Source organism: Chanodichthys erythropterus, chromosome 23, assembly GCF_024489055.1.
Source record: "Chanodichthys erythropterus isolate Z2021 chromosome 23, ASM2448905v1, whole genome shotgun sequence".
In the NCBI taxonomy this organism is placed as follows: Eukaryota; Metazoa; Chordata; class Actinopteri; order Cypriniformes; family Xenocyprididae; genus Chanodichthys; species Chanodichthys erythropterus.
This window is the reverse complement of record NC_090243.1, coordinates 1,233,689-1,252,995: the sequence shown is the minus strand read 5'-3', so window position 1 is coordinate 1,252,995 and position 19,307 is coordinate 1,233,689. Positions and strand designations below refer to the sequence as shown.

Genomic DNA, 19,307 nt, shown 5'->3' with positions numbered 1-19,307 from the left:
TGCGGTATGATTTTCCAACAAACGACAACAAACTCTGAAGTAATCTGACCTGGCCACGAACCGTTGCCAAGACGATGAGCAAGTCCCTTGCAAAGACTACCGTTTGATCGCGCCGGCGCCTCACGCACACACAACAAAGCACTGCAAACGTGACATCGCAGCTTGTTCATTATCAAAATAATACAGTTGAACAAACATATGTTGTCATTTCTTTTTAGAACCTTCTCACTGTAATTCATAACTGCACGTTTATAATGAACAATGCATTAAGGTGATTGTCTTATTACAAACGGTGTCCATTTTATGTAAAGATAACATGGTAACACTACAATAAGGTTTATAAAGGTGTTAGTTAATGACTAACAAGTCATTTTCAAATGTATTTTAATTGTTTTCATAAATAAGACTGCATAAATACCTGCCAAGTTCCCAAGATAGGGGTGGGGTGAACAGTAGCTAATTATCATTTAAAGGGACATACTCGCTGTGAACAGAGCTGTTTTTGACAAGGTAAAATTTTTTTATTTTTTTTTTACACAACCATTCAGATTTATTAATCAAAGTATGTTATAGACTTTTCATGAAGACCCTAAAGAATAATACTAACTTGTAGAAAATTGGCATCCGATGTCCCCTTTAAAAAAAAAAAAATACTGCATCAAGTAAATCATAAAACAATAAACAAACAAAGATGTTTGCCGTTTGTGTCTAAAACTTAAACGAAAGAACCCAAAGCTTATCTCAACGCCCAAACCAATCACAAATTCTAAGACAGATGATAAACACAAAGACTGCTTTGCACCTGCAACACATCAACAGACATAAGGGCAGGAAGACTCCACATACCAGAAAATACTGAACCAAGAATGTCCTACACCCCAATCCAACAGCCCAGAGCAGAATCATACGGGAGCTTGAGCTCACCAGAACACCCAGAATGCTGAACTGACAAAAGAGACTCATTGCTAAGATATCAGGGGAATGCAGGAGAGAGGAAGTGGTTTCTGGACAACTGGACTGTGGTATCATTCTAATGTGAAGGTCTTAGAAGTCTGTAATACACTCAATAAAAACTGAACATCTTTACATGTTCAAGATACAGCACATTAACACGGTGTCAAAACGAAATGTAATGCAATAAAACAGTCAAGTGAGTTTTCCTAACCAGCGTTGTGCATGAAGTCATTTTGACAGTCACATTTTTACTGTGGGTAGCCCCATCCACAGTAAAATCTCATTGGTTCAAACTCCTGCTCTGCATATTTGTATTATAAATGTCAAATATGTTTTAACTGGCTGTGATTCTGTTGCTTGGTGCAACAAACTTGATGCATTGTGCCTAGATAGGAAGAGGTGTAGTATGAAAAGCAATTACAGCACAGTAACTGTAATATTGCAGTGATTTTAAAGGGGTCATATTTTACCATACCATGTTAATGTATGTGCATTTTCAGAATGAGCTGATTTTGTAGTTTAGTTTCAACAAATTCTTTATTTTGAAATTTAGAGATATCAAAAAGTTTTTATTTAAGTAAGTGTATTCACACTACAGTTCACAATTTAATTTGCATTAAACTGATCAAAAGTGACACTAAAAGACTTTTAAAAAACATTTCTATTTCAGAGGTGCCTTGTTATAGGCTAATTATCCTAAAAAAAAAAAAAAAAAACATTACACTTAATACACACATTTTAACAAAACAGTTTCTTCAGTTCACAACAGTTCAAATAGTAAAATAACCGCACAGTAGTTGTAACAGAGCTGTGATTGTGTGTGGAGATGCTTACCAGCAGAAAAGCAGAGGAGGTGACAGAAGGGAGGCCTACCTAGGCACTCGCCAAGGTCGCAATCCTACAGAAATACTAACAATCTGCAAAAAGAGAAGAGAAAAAGAGTTCTCATTATCACCACTAAAAATAAGCAAATTAAAAAGTAACAGAGCTGTGACATCAATGACTGAATGTGCTTTTAAGCAGTGTTTCTCCTTTTCAATTCCTCTACACGTTTGTCTTTTACGGACTTTCTCCCCATTATTTCGCAATTCAAAGCCTAGAATAAGCCTTAACACACTAAAGCCTTCAGGCTAATGTATTCTCACAACCTAATCACTCAGTGCATGTTAAGTTCCTGATTTTAAACTTGCTTCAGACTTCCTTCAATTTCATGTAGGCTTGTTATACCACACCTGAATCGTTTGCCCATTACCACAGAAACAAACAGAGTGTCGTCTTGTGTCAAAATCATCAAAACAACTACTGTGCACAGTTTTGGTCTAATGGCTGCAGTGTATCAACCCTTCATCATACCACAAGACACAAGCCTGCAAATGTGTGGTTTGATCGGGGCCGGGGATGTGTTAGTTTTGCAATAATTATGTTCTTGACATTCAAGACAACTTTGCCCCCTCTTCATTTAATGCCTGTAGGCTGTAGAACTGCCCCAGTGGTAAAGTGCTGGGAGGTGCTCAGGCCACTTCCTCTTGTGCAACACTTCCTCCCATTCACGACAGACTTCAGCTTTCCATTATGCTTGCTGGCTTCACCCTTACCTTGAGTCAGTGTAAACCATTCAGTGTGGTTATTTTACAAACCCTAACCCTATTAGACACATCCTGCATCGTTTGTGCTATGAATATGAATTATGTTTGAGAAGAGTGTTTTATTATTTTTCTAAACAATCAAACATGATTTTTGCATGGCAGATTACAAAACTGGCAAAGAAGAAAAAAGACACGCATACACACGCACACGCGCACGCACGCACACACTATTAAAAGATGGGACCAGAGCTACCTAGCAACTTTCAAGAACACCTTAGCTGCCACTTAGAAACACCTTAGCAATCATCTAGTGAAATACCAACCACTCAAAACACCTAAGCAACCATTCAAAACATATTAGCAACCACATAACAACCATCCAGAACACCCTAGCAACCACTAAGCAACATAGCAACCAACCAGAACACCTTTACCACCTTAGCAACCACTTAAAAACCCATTCAGAACACCCTATCAACCAATTACTGACAGCCCACCAACCAACTAGCAACAGCCCAATAATCATCCAGAAATAAAAATAATAATAATTATAATTAAAAAAAAAAAAAAAAAAATAGTAACTTAAAATTAAACCAGAACCATTAAATTCCTTACAATCCTTAGATCCTCTTACAAGCTTTAATCATTCTAAAATTTAAATTAAAATGTAATACACTTTTATGCTATGCTAAATGCTAAATGAATCAAAACTACATGCCCCTTCCCATATTCACATGAAGTTTTAAAGGCCTAGATTACCCAAAACATTTTGTCATTATTTATTCACCCATGTTGTTTCAAATAAGTATTTTGTTTATCTTGGAAATAAGCTTGCTGTGATGTTCAGCCCGTACACGATTACATTGTTTGGATACCATGGCACTGCCCTCCACTGTCATATATTTTATATTATATATATATATATATATATATATATATATATATATATATATATATATATATATATATATATATATATATATATATATATATATATATATATATATATATATATATATATAATAAAAACCATTTAGTTAAGTTTGACAAAATAAGCTACAATTATAAACTGAAAGTTAAGTTTTGCGGAGCATGGGTGCTTCTCAACACTCAAATTGATGCTTCCTCCTTTCCTCTAGCCCTCGATCCAGAAACCAATCGTACTCAGCCATCTTGAAGGACATCTTAATTCTCTTATTGCACTGCAAGGAGGTGAGGAAGGAGGAGTGAGGAGGCATGAGCGAGGATACACAGGTGTCTCCTTTTCTCACATTCTAAGGGGTTGGAGCAAAGACACGAGGAAAGGAAACGAGGATGCACAAATAAGAAATGAGAAGCACCCCTGGAGTCAGATTTCACTCATCATGTGACAAGAGCAAGGAGGGATGAGGTGTTGCCAAGTCCACGTTTTTCCCACAATTAGCAATTGGGCAGGTTTTGTTGTGCAGACCTGGCAACCCTGGAGAGATGACTGACAAGACCATGGCGGAGGATTTGGTGCTAAACAGAGCCCCACAGAGTATGCATGATATAAATTATATTTACAATGACTTGATGAACTTATTGAAGCATTAAAGTTTTAGTTGCATGGACTTTCAACAGAAATGCTTGGACATAAATCTCTCAGCTTTCATTAAAAATACTTTAATTTGTGTTTCAAAGATGAAAATAAAGTCACACAGGATTGGAATGACAGGAAAATGCATAATTGACAGAAATGTCATTGTTGGATGAACTATGCCTTTCAGTCTGAATCAGACATTCACCTTATTCTGAGCAGTGTGAAAAGCAAACATCACAGGAAAAGTCTCAGGGTTCTCTAAAAATGCTTGACATAAACTAGCAAACTGCAAATTCCTGACCGGGTGTAATGTTACTCTTTGTAAAATACACTTAGCTTGACAGATTTGTCAGAAGGTCAGATAACAAAGGCAGTTAAAACTCTGCTTGTACAAGTGTCATGTTTCCTTTAGGTGACATCATTTCATCCCCCCTCAAACACATCTGAGGTCAGCAGGTGGCGGCTGGTGACTTCAAAGCAGTTTCTTTGCCATTGATATTGCAAAAATGGCCATTTGCTTGTTTAGCAATCTTCAGTCAGTCTAACAAAAATCCTCACCATGATAAAAAAGCAGAAAATTGCTCAGTTTAGATTCAATATTGAGAAATTGCAACAGTGAACTCAACAGAGCAGATACAACCATTAAAAAGAGCATGCCTAACCAACCATGCTGTATGACTTGACTACGCATTGGTTCGTGGTCAAAAAAAAAAAAAAAAAAAAAGATTCGAGAGGACATTGTCATCTTGCTTTAATGAAATGGAACCCAGTTCAAAGAAGACACAGTCACAGATTCACTGACATTGCTTCTGTAGGGGTGTAATGGTTCTCGGTAAAAAACAACAAAAAAAACAAAAAAAACAAATCTAACTGTACCGTTCTCCACCCACAGTTATGCCCGCACTTGCACCATGGTTCATATTAAATCTGATGACGCATCTATAACGTGGTTTGTTGAAAATAACATGTAAGACAAAAACAGGCCGACAGAGTTGGGCTAATGTGTTTTTCTATCAATGGATACGCATTCTGGCTTCCCAATATATTACAACAGCGATGATCAAAAAAACAAAAAAAAACATCATTACAGGATATAACACGATTCTATCACGTGTAGACAGAAAGATGAATATCTGAGGAAGGAAGTTTTTAAACTAACTGCTCCAGATCTGGTCTTGATACTAGATAATACACAAAAGACTTTCTCTGCTACAAATCACCACGCTAAACCTACAGAAAAACTGCTTGGCCCATTCAATAATACAGACCTTTCATTCAGTCCCATTTCATAATTCATAATTCTCTGCTATTTTAGCATGGACAAAGCAATAGGGCTGCATGAATTTTGTTTTCTGAGACAGAAGGATGCCAATAGCACAATTTGCCAAATATATTGTGATCATATATCAATTAGGTCATGGTTAAAAATACTGATTTCTCGATTTAATTTAATTTAATTGATTATCATTTTGGAAAAACGATTTTGATTCTTAAATCCTAAGATTTGTTCAGTCTAGTATGTTGTTTTTAGAATATGAATGAACAGCGCGTTGTAGCATACGTACATCCCATCCAAACAAAACACAAAAAGCTTTGTGCTTTATTTCTTCTGATGTGAAAAAGTCTCAGCCTTCAAATTCTGTCCATTTTATTACAAAATTCAAGCAATAAATACCGTTTTGGCATTCTTTAATGTGGAGTGACAGATAGCTGTTGCTGCCTCAGTTCAAGTGAAGTGGCAGCGCGGAGCGCACATGAACTAATCATCTCTTCCACTTTACTATTAGTTGCAGCATAAAATAAACATGAATGTTTATTTAAGAAGTTCAAGTCATCAGTGTATATGACTCTCTTCTTTCAGATGAACACAATCAGAGTTATATTAAATAATATCCTGGCTCTTTCAAGCTTTATAATGGTAGTGAAGGGGGTGTGAGATCTTGAAGCCCAAAAAAGTGCATCCATCCATCATCATAAAAGCAATCCATACTGCTCCAGGGGGTTAATAAAAGCCTTCTGAAGTAAAGCGATAGGTTTTTGTAAGAAAAATATCCATATTTAAAACTTTATAAACTATAATAATAGCTTCCGGTAAACAGCCGTACGCATCGAGTTACGGAGAAACAGTAATCTTTGACCTGTTGCATGACGAATTGACGAACATGGAAATGCAGAGGATAGAGAAAAACAAAACACGGGTCACAAACTAGAAGTCTAAAATGAGAATTTTTAAAGAGAAATGTAAGAGGATTTCGATTTAAGAGAAAAGGAGCTTGAGTTTGTTGTCCAGCCCTATTTGTTTGAACCGCAAGAGGCATCTAAGCTTATGCTACTCCTACATCATTCGGTGTGTCTCATGTCACTCTTTCGCAGTAACTCGATGCATACAGCCATTTACTGGAAGCTAGTTATTATAGTTTACTAAGTTTTAAATATGGCTATCTTTCTTACAAAAATCCATCGTTTCGCTTCAGAAGGCCTTTATTAACTAGTGATCGACCGATGTATCGGTTTACCGATATTTTTCCCGATATTTAAGCATTTTTCCATAATCGGGTATCGGTTTTGTAATATCGGATTCGCCGATTTACGGCGCCATCTTGTGGCCGTTTTGAGACTTCCTCCGTCTGAGGAGATCAGTCAACAACAACTCAGTGCACAGGTAAAGTATATGTTCTACTTGGTTTGCTTTAATTAATCAACTTTATTTAACATAACAGACATGCACAAATGAGATCTGAGACATAAATTCCTGATATAGTTAATTTATGCAGCTTGTTTCTAAACAATTGAGACGAACTCATTGAGTCACGTAGTGTAATTCGTCATGTCCTGCCCCAATAAAGACGTAACTTTACATGAATTAAATAAAACAGACGTGAATGAGTGCATGTTGAAAATAAAAGCGCTGAATTTAATTCCCTATCTGTTGTATTTGCTCACCATTAGTCTAGAAGAAAAAGTTCGTTCATATTGCTTAGCAACTGACGGATGATCAGGAGGCTTAAGCACGGCCACTGAATGAAACTTTTGACAAGATTATCTTGTTTAAACACCCTAGATTATATTATCATTTACTACATAACAATTATTTCGCTAATACACATATAAATATAGCCTACCGCTTTGTGGAAATTAATTATTTATTATCTCCATGCGCGATCGCGGTTGATTAAGTTATAGTCAAACAGCACTTTATTAGTTGGCATTTCATGATTTAACGTTAGATTAAATTTAGATCATAAAATGCCAACTGACAAGTGCTGTTTAACTTTATTAGATTATATAATCATTTGATTTACTACATAACCATTATTTAGTTAATACAAATCTAAATAAATGCAGCTCTGTGGAAATTATTTAGTATCTCCACAATTTATAGTTTTGTGTAAATGCATAGATAAGTTACAGCACTTTGTCAGAAAGCATTTCATGATCTAGACCGACAAAACATAATAATTAATAACACTAGTTGGAAAATGCAATGATGTATGCTGTTTTGTTTGTTACTTTCCTGACAATGTTATATTCCAGCTAATATTATTCAGTAATGTTTTTTTTTTTTTTTTTGTATGCAGGGAGGGAGTGATTGTTATAAATAAAATGGTTTGTTCAGCTCATTTGTGTTGTAATAATTGTCAAAAACAGAAGTATAACAGTAAATAAATATCGGTTCTGCATATCGGTTATCGGGTACATAAACATGCAAATAATCGGTATCGGTATCGGTTATAAAAAATCAATATCGGTCGATCACTATTATTAACCCCCTGGAGCCTTATGGATTACTTTTTATGATGGATGGATGCACTTTTTGGGGGGCTTCAAAATCTCACACCCCGTTCACTACCATTGTAAAGCTTGGAAGAGCCGGGGGATATTATTAAATATATTAATTTTAGTATTTAATACATTTAATGTTTAATATTTTTGGGTGAACTATCCCTTTAAAGCTACTCTTTTGTTGATAAGCTCTTCCCAGTACAAAATATAATAAGTTTGTGTGAAGCAGCATTTACTGTGAACCAAACTGCTCTGAGACACTGCAAACACTGGTAGATAATGAGCTGCACACATGTAAGACCACAGTGCCATGCTTCACTCTGAAACACACAGCGCATTTTTATTTAATTAAATCACAGTCTTTTTTATTTAGATATTTGCACCTACCATAATCGCGATTTCGGTTTTATTTCCATTGACAGTGCAGCCCTAGTAAAATGTCTCCAAAATCTGGGAGAATGTAGATGAACAACTCATAATTTGCATGCATGGATCACTATGTTGGAAAGTCTCCGAGGCTTATCTAATAGACTTTAAAAACACTAAGTTGGCACATTGGGTGTGTTGGTTATAAGTTTAATGGGTCTGTGCTCTAAGAAACACAGTCTAGCCTAACAAAAACACATTAATGATGTTAAACGTTAACCTTGCCTTCATGCTTCCATACTGAGAGTTGAGGAAATGGTCTATATAATATATGCTGCAACATTCAAGTTGGCCTAAATTGAGTTTAACAAGCCTGTTGATGTCCACTGGCCTAAATTGTAACAGATAAACCAGGCATCCAGCACAATCCAAATATTATCCAACATCTGTTCAGAATTCCTTACAATGTTGATGGAGAACAGCAGCAAACTCCAGCGCTGCAGTCACTGCAATTAGCAGAGCAGTGGGAACTGCTTAAGTGCAATCGGACCATCAGCTGCCCATTGTGTCGATGCTGTGAGAGCATGCTATACTCTGCAGGACAACTAGATCTGTGCTTTGCTCACATTAGAGTGAAAATCATTCACTGGACTGCCAGAGGCATAATGCAGATAATGCTTAGTGAGCTTTGCATGGATCACAATTTCTCTTGCATGTCTACAGCACTACATACATGTACATATATTATGAAGCCAAATACACAGACTAAGTGTTATGGCCTATGTAGCATGAGATTTATCTTCTATAAAAGAAAATTGAGACAAAATCTCTTGTAATGTAACACAGATCAACAAATATACCATAATTTACAAAAGCACAGCCAAGTCTTGCTTACTTTGCTCAACACAAAATACCTGTGTCACATGTGTCACATGATCCTTTAGAAATCATTCTAATATGCCGATTTGCTGCTCAAGAAACATTTATTGTGTACAATTGTACAAAATATTTGTGTACAATATTTTTTTAAGGTTTTTTTGATGAATAGAAAGTTCAAAAGAACAGCATTTATTTGAAATATAATATTTTGTAACATTATAAATGTCTTTACTGTCACTTTTGATCGATTTAATGAATTGTTGCTGAATGAAAGTATTAATTTCTTTCATTTCTTTTTCAAAAAAATTTAAATTCTTACTGACCCCAAACTTTTGAACAGTAGTGTATAATGTTACAAAAGTTTTGTATTTCAGATAAAAAAAAATTTGTTCTTTTGAACTTACTATTCATCAAGTAATCCTGAAAAAAAAAGTACAACTGTTTTCAACATTGATAATAATTAGAAAATGTTTCTTGAGCAGCAAATCAGCATATTAAAATGATTTCTGAAGGATCATGTAACACTGAAGACAGAAGTAATGATGCTGCAACACAGGAATTATAATATAATATAATATAATATAATATAATATAATATAATATAATATAATATAATATAATATAATATAATATATAAACAACATCTCTCCCAACATTTCTTTTTCTGTGGATATTAATTTTCACCCTGAAATATCACATTACAAAAGTAAAATGCTTTATAAACAGTGTTCATGTCTAATCAGACCATATCAAATATATATATTTTTTTTCATCCTGGGTTTTATGTCAGCGTAAATGAATCATCTCCATTATTGCATAAGCTCATTCCTGTGGATGACTTTATAATCATCATCACTTGATTGAGCCTGGGAATGCTGCGTTACTATGGCAGCTGCTGAGATTCTGACACCCTAAAGGTCTAATGAGAATTCAGAACTCAAAAACACGGAACATCATACTTGGAACGTCACCAAGGCAACAGCTTGGAACCCTTGCTGCGAGGGGCTGGAGCTCTGGAAGAGGACAGGGATCATGAAGCTTTTTATTTGACAGAGTGAAGCTAATCATGCTGGAAACTGACTAGTTTAGTTTACATAAGAATCACAGTGTAAACGTTGAACAGTAAAAAAAAAAAATAGAAAATTATTTTATTTTAAATTTTAATAATATTTTATAATATTACTGATTTTACTGCATTTTTGATTAAATAAATGCAGCCTTGTTGAGCAAAAGCGATTTCTTTCAAAATCATTAAAAAATTGTAATGTTTCCAAAAGACAAAAACAAAAATTATTAGATTATGTTTTACAAGAAAATACTATTTCAGTCTTTATATTTCGAAGTGTCAAGTTTAATTCAATGTGTTACTTGCTGTTTCTTTGCTCAAATACAGAAGCAAACGTAAACGGAAAATCCTAAGTAATATGTACTAAGTGTTTTGTCATCCAATCAACTGATGTAAAAAACTAAAATTAAGTAAATGGATAACCAAGTTAACATGTTACAACTTAAATCTTTTTGTCTATGGTATTTTCAGATAATGTGTACACAAACCTTCCATAAACATTTGTAGCACACCTCCAATCATATAAAAGTCTTGTGCTTTGTTTTTGATATGAAAAATTCTCAGGTTTAAAATTCTAGCAATTTACTATGAAATTCAAACAATAAATGCAGTCTTGGATGCAGGCAAATCTGGATGCGAGCTTGCAGTCAATTGCAAGAAAGGGTTTTTGCGGACTAAATTATTGGAGAAGTCTGGCATATGTCACCAGAAATAAGTTGAGATGTCATTTCAACAGGAATATCAAGACATAACATTTTGATAAAAATACAATAAAGTAAAAAAAAAAAAGAAAAAAGAGAATCAATCAGATGAAGTGTTCACAATGAGACAAACAACATGCATTTAGAAAATAGGTTGACTTTTCATTTTATGGCAACTTTAAGCAATTTCCAGCAACTGCCAGAATACACCCTATACTATAGTAACATAAATATCAAACAAAAAAAATATAAAAACAGCATTGCAAACAGTCCTTTCAACCACACAGTATCATTATTTCAGTTACAATAATTCAAATTATCACAAAAAAGTACTAAGATAAAAGTTTATAGTTCAGATGTAAACGAAAGAGACTATATCATGTTTTCAAAGTAATTTCATACTTCAAATAAAGATTGTATCAATTACATCATTACATCAGTAGGTGGCGACAAGTAACTTAAAAAAAATGTATGTCATTGAATCATTAATTCAAGCAATTAGTTCAAAAACTTTATTTATTTTTACAATTATTCAAAGTAAACATTATTTAAATAGAATGAAGCATTTTAAAGAATTTACATTTTGTCAGAATTTTTCCATAATTGCGCTGCTCTAATGGAGAGTAACACAGGGGAAAGTATCAACAAATCTTGCAGCCAGATTCAAATTTGTGCCGCACGTTTGAGCACCACAACTCATCTTGTAAGAATTATACACACCTAGGCTATGAGTGCAACATTTTCTTTTCTTTTTTCTTAAAGGGTTAGTTCACCCAAAAATGAAATTTCTGTCATTAAGTACTGTGATCCATCTAAAACTGACCTAGCCTATAGTTTATATAAACCTTTCCAGGAAGCTGAAATCAGATGATTGATGATTGATCATGCGGAATGATTTTCTCTCTATGCCTGCAATTTGGAGAAAAACAATACAGATGATTACTATTGCAAAAAAATGTATAATATGAAATGGAAATGAAAAATCAGAATATAATCTTTCTCTCATCGTCAATACATACGTTTTTTTTCCCTGTCTGGTACTTTTTAAGGAATAGGTAACCCAAAAATTTTAATTCTATCATTTATTCACACTCATGTCATAAAACAGAAATTCAAGTCGTTATTAGCTGAAACTGTCACTCTATCAAAGAGTTGAATTTAATTGTTAAATAAATCACTGACTGTTTAAATTTGTACAATAATCAGATTAAGGACTTAAATTGCAGTAAGATGTTTACATGACACGAGCAAAACTCTTCACTCCCATTTATGCAGTTTTCATTATTCTGATTATTCACAAAGAATTGTGGTTATTGTGACCACCATTCTTCACATACCCCTATGCATAGCACAAATGCTGAACTCACATACAGTAGGTGTGTTACTGGCCACAGTTTTACTCAACTTATGTCAAATGCAAAACACATTTCTATGGATGTATTGGATATCATTATCATTATCATTATTATTATTATTATTATTAGGCACCGTGATAAACATAGCAATGCTGTAACTGCAGTTGCATACGCTGCCGTTGGGTTCTTCGCAACGTCTCTGGATGAAGACAAGGAGCAGAGACTGCGCAATGAGTTGTGTTGACAGAGTACAGCGATTCAAAGTGGAAGAAAAACTTGAGAATAATGTCACGGAGCTCATTTTAAAGTTGTGTACGTTCCAGCAAGCGTACTTTGATCAGAGTGGTAATAGGCCTACTGTTTACATGCCTGTTTATTGCAAGTAAAATCGGCCTACGCCACAGTTTTATGCGATTATGGTTACTGTGATATGAGCTTAAATCACATTAGTTTAATTGGAGTATTGTGTTTACATAAGGTAAATTTTGCTTGCAATATTGTCAAAATCCCATTATAATTGCAATATGAGGGTGCATGCAACATAGTCATTCACTCTGGTTCTGTGAAATGGCTCAACTGATTCATTGAATAGATCTGATTCAAATGAATGATTTGTTCACAAATTACACCAAGAAAAGATATCAAGTGAATAATGACATTTGGTCTTTTTCTTTACATAAAGACAGCTCAGAAGACTTGAAATACAGCACAGAAGTCACATGGTCTATGGTACTTTTAAAGTGCTTTGTGTCCTTTTTGAAGCTTGAAAGCTCCAGTCCTAGTTCAGTGTATAATTGCTTGGAAAAAAAGCACCAGCACATTATACATTTTTTTTTCCTTTTGTGTCTCACAGAAGATATGAAGCAATAGAGGTTTGAAAGAACATTGAGAGTGATTAAATGACAAAATTGTCATTTTTGTGCGAGACCTCTCCCTTTAAAAAAAAAAGAACTGCACAGGCCTAAGCCTACGCTAACTGCATAGGCATTTATTTACCCAAGACAGACCTTGTCTAGAAGACAACAAATGCAGAGCAAACTGCGAGCAGTAGGTGGTTGAGTCATCTAACAACATTCTTTACTGCCCGCACAATTACTGTCTTTACCCCCCACACCCCTTGTGCCGTCTGTTTGCATTGACCCACACTAAAACAGTGTGACGGAAGGGGACATGGTTGCTGTCACTGAAGGTGAAATCAAGGAGGTCGGTGATACAGCAGCATGGGTTAGACTTAGAAGGAAGCTGACACAGCAAAATAAGCAAAACTAACAGCTGACAAAAGCAATAGTGAGTAGAGGGACGCTCACACGCACAGTATCCATAACTGTCCTCAGTATATCAAACACAACAAAAGAGAACTTTTTGAAAAATAATAATCTACATTTCTTACACAAAGCATTTGGGGACCAGAGAATTGCAGATTTACCTCTAGAACCTCAACCTGGATTAGTGTGACTCCTAAAATTGACAAAAGCTTTGCTATTTAGATCATCTTCCAAACTACTAAAGCAAAGCAACTGGTTCAATTGAACCATCAGTGCTGTAACACTAATATTTAGTTGAGTTGAAAATGATACAATCAAGAACCAAACAGGTTGAAACTCATGTTCTCTTGGGTGGACTGTATCCTGATGTTACAGAACGAAAAACCAATCAACAAGGTGTGAGTGTGTGTTATTAAAACTCCTGATAACAGATCAATAAGCACTTAAACATCTAATAAGGCACATTCTCTTCAATCTGACCAGTACAGAATCAATGGCTGCTGGATTTCACTGCAAAACTAATAACATTTCTTCTTTAAAATGGTATCCCGTTCACCCTCAAGTACATTGGAGTTTAAAATAAATAAATAAACAATGTACTTTGTAGGCCAATCTAGAAGTTAGCATTACCTTTGTTCCCTCAACATTGGCTTTTGAATTATTACAGAACATATGCTCTGTGAGTTTGAGTTTATTTAAGTTTATGATTCTTAAATAATACACATTTTGTTCATCAAGATAATTTTGAAGCCTAAATACAATGGCCAGTAGTAAAATGTTTTAAATGTTAAATGATTTATGAACTACACTGTGGTGGCTTGACTTTAAAGTCACCACCAGAAAGCTTCCATCAACTCTTTCAATCTTTATTTAAAATCTACAAGTTGGAAAGTTTGAGTTAGAATATTTTAAAAGAGTGTGAGTACAAAGACAACAAGGCTTTAAAAGTAGACTGGACTACGGAGTAGATGAGTTGTCCTTATGTGATGAGAAACCTCTGAAGCCCTTTAGCAATTGCCTCTAAGATACTAGATAGTTAGCCTACTAGTGAGTAGGTTATATTTATCAGTTAACTGAACTGGCTTAAAGGCCCCAGTATACTTCAAACAAAATCAAAGAACGAAATTATGTGACGTCATTTCGAACAAAATCAGGCCAAAACGAAGTTCGTTTTGTGTTCTTTTTGGAAGTTTGAAACAGCTTGCCAAAGCGAACTTTCAGGAAAAGTTCGCTTCAGCTGCAAAACACCTTCGTACTATCATTGGTTAGTGACAATAACGTAATAGGAGGTAGAGTTGGACGATGTCCCCTAAATTGGCAGTTGACGATGTTTACAGTAAAACATTGTGATGGACAATGTTATCGTCGGGGGTGGGGGGGGTGTACTTTAATTTTTCGTTATTATATAATTATTATTCATTATTTTACTTTATTACTTTATTTATCCCTTTGACGCGTACGATCACACCGGTGTGATTAGAACATTCAGTGCAGTGCATCACGTGATCAATTGCCAAATTCAAATGTGCATGTGCGCTTTGGCTGGCGCTAAACCAGAGATGGACGCGCGCAGCACTTTTCATATATCACAAATATGCAGTGTTTTCAACCACATAATGTTTATTTTAGGTTTCGGATGTTTAAATACATATAAGATGTTGTGAATCCAACAGAACCTGCGGCACAAACTAACATGGGGACGCCCATAACGTGTATAGCTCAACTAACGCAATCATTATAAAGTTGTTTAAACAGCAAAACACATCCACTTTCACATATTTGACAATCGGAATATCAGATATTTCATGTTATAGTTAACAAATTAGTGAATATTTTGAATAAAAAAGGAAAACTGAAATAAAAGCAGATCATCATTCATACAGCGCTGAGGTGTGTGACATGAAAAGCAATGACGCGTCACCATGGAAACCATAAAGCGATACGTTCTAAATAACGGTCGCCTTGAAAAACTCACGCTGGGGGGTCAGACAGAATATTTTAAACTTATGTGCGAAAGGGTTATTTTATTTCCCAACTAATGACTCATCCAGGCTTTCCAATAGGTTGCACTTGAGGGGAATAAAAGGGGCGGAGCGGGGCGGGGGCGTGGCATCACGATGGTGTCTCTCCATCGTGATGTCGGTCAGCCATCACGATGGACGATGATATCGTCCATCGGCACAACCCTAATAGGAGGTGTGCACTGAGGCTCCGCCTTTACTCGCGTGGGACGCGTCTTTCTTTGACTCATTTAGTGTGTTGAGTTCGTTGAGGCAAGATCTCCGCGGGTGAAAACATGAACACACTGGATAGCCGCTTTATAGTACAAAATGAAGTGCTTCTGATAAAATGAGGCACTGACACTGTTTTTCATGTTTGATACTGTAAAGCTGCTTTATTTTATGCAATCTAATAAATAAAGTACTATATGAAGATGTGACGTGACTGGAGTGCTACTTTGCAGAGCTTGTGCTAACATACCCATGTTGTTATGATCAGATACTTTTCTTATGCTTAATAATAAATGCTTGCTGTTTTCTCATTTTTGTTGTATTTATTTTGTTACTGAGAAGAAAGTGCAAGGCACATATTTACATATTCATACCGTCGATCTCAGCAGTGTGGACGGAGTCAGATATTCGTTTACAGTATATCGCTGGTCACGCATTTCGAACTTTGTTTTACCCCTAAACGAAGAACAAAAAAAAGAACTTCGTTTTAAGTATACTGGGGCCTTAACTTTAAGCTTAAAGTTTAAAAGACTTTGCAGACCATACCCAGACAGTTAAAACTGCATTTTTAACATCAGACCCTTACATTTTATGGTTTTAGGTTTAATAGTTTACTTGAAAATTTTTGAATACATTATTTAAACATTACTAGCTAAAATGATATGATGAAACATTTTAGTAAGTCTGTAAATTCGCACATAAATGTTCAAATGGTTTGCCACAGATTAGTAAACATTTTCTTTTTGGGCAAAGAGGAAGTGTCAAGCCCTGGGGTGGACCATCTAAAATCAGCCAAAGCCTCAAGCATGAAGAGTCATGAGCTGACTAATGAGGCAAAAACAAGATTGACTCATATCCTCTTTTAGCCTTGAGACACCTCAGACATCACCAAAATCAACCAAGTTCTCACTCAGTGCAGCATGACCTCATTGAAATAAGCCATCTATGCTGCTTATAGTCAGCTAAAACAAGTCACTCATGTTTTCTGACTGTCAGTAGAAAGTCTAGTATTCTGCTTCACTGAAGATTGGCATGTTAAAGGCAACAGATGGATATTGTTGGGTTTCCTTCCCAACTGTTGGCAAGTCATCTGTGCCGGTTACCCTGTTCAGCCATCCTCACCATGGAAACGAGTGGGAGGGGACACAGTGGGCACACAATATATGTAGAGTGTCAAAGTGACACAGCCAAAGTGAAATCTGAAAACAGCCTCATTGATGCCGAACAAAAGAAATTACAAAATTGCAATCTGTGCAATTAAATTCTAATTTCTCATTTTGCAATTTTCTGCATGTCTGACTTGTACCAGAAACATTTAACTAAATCTATAATATATGACATCATATTGTGTTTGTTTTTTTTTGTTTTTTTTTTTTACTTTAAAAGACATGAATGGCATCAACAGCAGGCACTTAAAGGGTTAGTTCACCCAAAAATGAAAATTCTGTCATTAATTACTCACCCTTATAGATTCCAAACCTATAAGACTTTTGTTCATCTTCACACAAATGAAGATCTTTTTGATGAAATCAGAGCTTTCTGTCCCTCTATAGACAGCTACGCAACTAACACTTTGACGCTTCAAAAAGTTAAGAGAATCAAAAAGATTCTCTCTCGAATCAATTCTGAGCTTAGTTTTCAACAGCAGTTGGCACTGCGTTTGCTTCGAATTTCTTACACACATGAAAAGGTTGAAATGAATTACTACGGTGTTTGCAATGAGCTGTTTACATTAATCTCACATCATAAAAGCTTTCTGAGGTGCAAATACATTGTCAGACTCAGCCGAACGCACAAGCGGTCTTCTTCGTTTGACTATAGTTTGAAAAATATCCTAGAGCACCATCTGCTGTTAAAAACTAAGCTCAGAATCGATTTGCGATGCATTTGGAAAATATTACAAACAATCCACGAATCGTGATGCATCAATAAATGTCTCAGCCCTAATAAACATTCATCAACTCACACATCAGCTGTGGTAAACCAACGGAAGCTCAAGTATGTTTGCTTGACGCATACAAGAACCAATGAGGTTCATTCTCGTGTGTTACGCAGCACTTTTAAGCTCAGAGGTTTGTTCTCACGTGTCAAGCAGGTTTGGCTGAGCTTCTGTTTATGTTTGCTGATCAATGTTTATATGCGAGTAAAAGCCTAAGTTAAATCGGTTCATCAAAATAAATGATCAAGTCGCTTCAAAAAATTAAGACTAAACCACTCAATTCATATGGATTTGTTTTACGATCTCTTTATGAACTTTTTGAAGCCTCCAAGTTTCAATTGCGTAGCTGTCTATGGGACAGAAAGCTCTAAGATTTCATCAAAAATATCTTCATTTATGTTCTGAAGATGAACAAAAGTCTTATATTTTTGGGTGAACTAAACCTTTACATGTGTTCACTGGGATTCGGTTGGATTGTGAAAATTAGTCTAAATAAAATTAACCTATTATTATTAACCAACCAGAAGGAAGTCATTTCAGATGGGGAGGAAATTGCTACATTTTAATGAAATAACAAAAACTGATTTTCCTTTCTTTAGACTACACACAAGCACTACACACATTTAATTCTGGACAATATGCGTTTTTGTTTTTTGCACCCATCTACATGTTAATATTTTTTCTATGTCTTTGAATGAAGACTAATGTGTGCGGTTGAGGTAGTGAAGATTATTATAGGAGAATGTGGACACAGTGTTATTTACCATCACTGATATACTATTACAGTTATTAATATTTTGAATTAGTTCGTATTTTTATATTTTACTGTTATTTTCATTTTAGTTCAAGTTTAAGTACTTTTGTTGTGTTTTTCTCACTTCTTTTTTACTATTATTACATATTTTTTATTTCAGTTTTAGTTATTTTAGTACATCAAGTTAAAAATAAATGAAAATAAGAAATGTTGCCTTGGCAACTAGCTGAAATAAAATACATTTTTATTATTTTATTTTATTTCAGTTAACCATTATTTTATTTCTGTGGAGAATGCGAAGTTCATAACTCCTTAAAACAAGAGTGGGGGGAGGGGGGTGGGAGATGTTTCTTTTTCATTTCCTTCCAAGCACATGGATTCAAGTATCATTCAAATTTTCAAGCATCAAATGTTGTCATTTCTATTTAACACCTAACAATTGAAATGTTAGAATCCTGATGTGGCAATCAAGGGAAAAAAATCACACTACTCAGTTCAACTTTCTGACATGTGGAGACATGACATTAAGAAAGACATTACAAGCTGCTGCAAGACAGAGTACAGAGATCACCTGAGGTGAAAAAAAAAAAGAAAAAAAAAAAAAAGAACTCAAGTCCACAGGGGCATTTACTCTATATGTGCTTTTGGGGCTTAACAACAGTTAATGACAATACAAAATATCATTCAACCTTCAACATTTTTTAAAAACATCTACAAAAGTAAAAAAAAAAAATTAAAAAAAACACACTACAATTTCCACAAGACAAGCACACACATAAGAAATATGAGCTACATTTCCAGTGGTAAAGGCCAAAGTGATGTAAAACAGGAAGTTTCGCGAGCCAGTTCGGAGTAAAGATTCGCACT

At 35.1% G+C, this 19,307-nt stretch overlaps 1 protein-coding gene across 3 annotated transcripts in view; it reads right to left on the bottom strand.

Annotated features, from left to right (window-relative positions):
* Positions 1 to 19,307, bottom strand: part of fam49bb (family with sequence similarity 49 member Bb) — a 68,897-nt gene that overhangs the window by 44,242 nt on the left and 5,348 nt on the right. For 2 of the 3 annotated variants that reach the window (XM_067377263.1, XM_067377262.1), the window contains one exon: positions 1,789 to 1,871. The exons of the other annotated variant lie outside the window; for it this stretch is intronic. The gene's annotated coding sequence lies outside the window, so the exon portion shown is untranslated. The remainder of the gene's footprint in view (positions 1 to 1,788; positions 1,872 to 19,307) is intronic. 3 annotated transcript variants of the gene reach the window in all.